Source organism: Portunus trituberculatus, chromosome 41 (genome assembly GCF_017591435.1).
Source record: "Portunus trituberculatus isolate SZX2019 chromosome 41, ASM1759143v1, whole genome shotgun sequence".
In the NCBI taxonomy this organism is placed as follows: domain Eukaryota; kingdom Metazoa; phylum Arthropoda; class Malacostraca; order Decapoda; family Portunidae; genus Portunus; species Portunus trituberculatus.
Window position 1 is genome coordinate 24622704 of NC_059295.1, and position 3282 is coordinate 24625985.

Below are 3282 nucleotides of genomic sequence, written 5' to 3' on the forward strand. Positions count from 1 at the left end.
ACGTGCACCAGTCACCATCTGCCACCACTCAGCTCACGAATTATTGAGAAGGTCGTCGTCTGAGGCCGCCACAGGACCACTGGTGGCGGGCGGGACCAGGCGCTTCCCGGTAATGGATGGGTGTCAGGATACACTCCTGGCCGCTGATCACTGTCTTCCTTCACTAATTATCCACCTCTCTACACCTTCCAAGATGCTGCCGGGTTATTTAAGTCCACGTCTCGCTGGGAATACAACTTATCACAGTGTAACCACAGACGGACTTCAGTCCCTATTTTGTTTATTTTTTTCAATATATTATTTTCTCACCAATTCCTAGTGATACATATACCGGTTGGTCAGTGTAAGGGTCTTACACGCACCGGGGCACTCACTGGCTGGCAGGACGAGGGTCACAGTCTGCCGTGATGTGTTGGGAGGGAGGAGAGGAAGTGCCAAGTTAGTGTGGCTAGGGGATAGGGCGCGTACACCCTCACTCGTCACATCCACGTCACACACTGGCAGTGCAGTGGTGTAATCGCCGCAGCGCTGCTGGCTCGAAGGCTGACTGAGCTGAGGATTCGAGCTGCCAGATGCCACTAGCATCACGCTACCTCCTTTACCACACCGGTAATGACCTTCGCCACTAGTCACTGTCTCTCCATCTACATATGACATTACGTACGGCTTCCTTAAATGACACGTGACTTCAGTACTGGCGTGTGGATCCCAAACTGGTTACATCCTTCTGTGTCAATGGCTAAAAGGAGCAAACACTTTTTTTCTTCCTTACAGTGCCATTATGTATCTCCATACGCTTTTGACATGTATACTCTCTCTCTCTCTCTCTCTCTCTCTCTCTCTCTCTCTCTCTCTGTTACCTAGAACACACACACACAGCACACTCGGCTCACAACCGAGAAGGTCCGGGTTCCAGTCCCGGGCGCGGCGAGGCTAATGGGCAAGCCTCTTCACGTGTAGCCACTGTTCACCTAGGAGCAAGTAGGTACGGTATGTAACTCGAGGGGTTGTGGCCTCGCTTTCCCGGTATGTAGTGTGTGTTGTGATCTCAATCCTACCCGAAGATCGGTCTATGAGCTCTGAGCTCGCTCCGGAATGAGGAAGACTGGCTGGGTGACCAGCAGACGACCGTGGTGAATTACACACACACACATAAATGAAATTCAAATCTGTCCTCAGCCCTGGCCTGTAGACTACGTAGCTGCAGGGAAGGAGAGAGGACACTGTTATTACGGTCTATTTGCATCAGGACACCACAGTAGAATTGGTTTGCCACTCGTGCAGTACACCACAATTAAACGTTTTTATAAGACAAATAATTTTTTGTCCATTATTGAGGAGGAAATTCTTACATGGAGACAGGAAGGTACAAAACAGGCGCCGTGTGGTAAAATGAAACTTTGAAAATCATTCATTTGTATGTGTTCCTTTCCTCGCATGTAAGTTGATCACTTACAGAAGAGCATCCAATCCGAGGAGGAAATGCCAGGGACATAGAGAGGATGGATGAAGTGTGACTGGTGAAGGCAATAAGAGTGGATGTGTCTTGTAAAGGTAAGGAGTAGATTTGGTGTGGCATGGATGCGTGATGTGCTGAGGGACACCAGAAGGAATGTTTATAAAACAAGAAACAATGTGTTGACAGGATATGGAGTCTATGACGGAGGTGTTACAGGCCACGTCGCATCATTATATCGACAACCGCTCTCTATTGAGTCTTGTTATGTATACTCATAGACGTCTCTCTCTCTCTCTCTCTCTCTCTCTCTCTCTCTCTCTCTCTCTCTCTCTGAATCATGCATTCATCTTGTTCGGAATCTGTCCCTGAGCTTCACAACTTGCATTCAGTCCAGTTTCCTTCACCAATCTTTTCTCTATATCCTGCACACCCTCCTTGGGTGCCCTTCTCTGCTTTATCAGTCAATCGCTTTCAGAATCACTTTCATCCATTTATATGTGGTCCATATAGCAGTATCAGCACCACCAGTATCATTGGTTGTAGTAGTAGTAGTTGTAGTAGTAGTAGTAGTAGTAGTAGTAGTAGTAGTAGTAGTAGTAGTAGTAGTAGTAGTAATGATGATGATGAGGAGGGGGACTGTTACACGCACACACCGCGTAGTGAAGTGGTTAGCACGCTCGACTCACAATCGAGAGGGGCCGGGTTCGAGCCCCGGAAAGCGGAGAGGCCTCTTAACGTGTAGCCCCTGTTCACCTAGCTGCAAGTAGGTACGGGATGTAACTCAAAAGGTTGTGGCCTCGCTTTCCCGATGTGTGGAGTGTGTTGTGGTTTCAGTCCTACCCGAAGATCGGTCTATGAGCTTTGAGATCGCTTCGTAATGGGGAAGACTGGCTGGGTGACCAGCAGACGACCGTGGTGGTGAATTACATCAATACACAACGACTACCCGTAGGCGCCCACATGATCTGCAAACTGGTAATGGACTCGGTCAGGTGGACTATATTTATACGAAAAACTGGAGCTGTTGCCCGTATAACGAGGGTAGTTGTAGGATGTTACAGGAATGAATAATGTTCATTGAGCCAGATTAACACCCACGAGTGGAACTGTTCTGAGTGCGCCCAGCAGTACAAGGCAGAGGACGACATTTGGACAATTCTACGGATGTTGAGTGCCACAATTGATCAACGGACCTCTACCGCAATTAATGGTGACTACCCTGACCTGCTCCATCGGCGACCAAGAGCCACAACGTCCCTCATGCACATCCCTACCACCACCTCCAGCCAAGTGAGACAGGCACTGCAGTACACTTTGAATGACTGCTCACCCATGCCCTGCCCACCGCAGGGACATCATCGAGGAGGGTGTGATGTACTGTAGTACATAGGTATGTACAATACTTACCCTAGTTAAAAGACGATCCAAGACCCCGTGGGACCCGCTGTACCGCAGGAAAAATTGCAAATAACAACTTTAAGAATACAAATATCTACAACGATGAAAACAACAATGATCGTAATAATGACAGTAACTGACCTAACACCCGCTGATCGTTGATAAGAACTGGTCCAAGACAATAGGTGCTGCCTCAGCAGTTTGTCTTCGTCTATAAGTTTGTTCCTGTATTCTCTGCTCTTCTCGTTTTCTCTTATTCCTTCACCGCACGTCCTCCAGCACTATCTTGTTCCTGAGCCAGTTACCTTCTTGCATCCATTGCCTCTCAGTCATCACTCATATTCTCTTGTACTCATTTAGTGTCCCTGCTCTTCATATACTCACTGTCTCCCGTCCTAGTGGCCAAACCACCTCCCTGCTGCACC

The 3282-nt window shown here is 48.2% G+C and overlaps 1 protein-coding gene across 2 annotated transcripts in view; it reads right to left on the bottom strand.

Annotated features, from left to right (window-relative positions):
• The window catches only part of LOC123516437 (GAS2-like protein pickled eggs), a 323999-nt gene extending 322208 nt beyond the window's left edge, over positions 1-1791 (bottom strand). Inside the window, exon 1 of one of the 2 annotated variants that reach the window (XM_045275715.1) lies at positions 1-518. This exon is cut by the window's left edge and continues 681 nt beyond it. The gene's annotated coding sequence lies outside the window, so the exon portion shown is untranslated. Of the gene's footprint in view, positions 519-1739 lie in introns of those variants that run through there. The other variant, XM_045275714.1, reaches the window with a different exon arrangement.
• Between the last annotated feature and the right edge of the window lie 1491 nt (positions 1792-3282).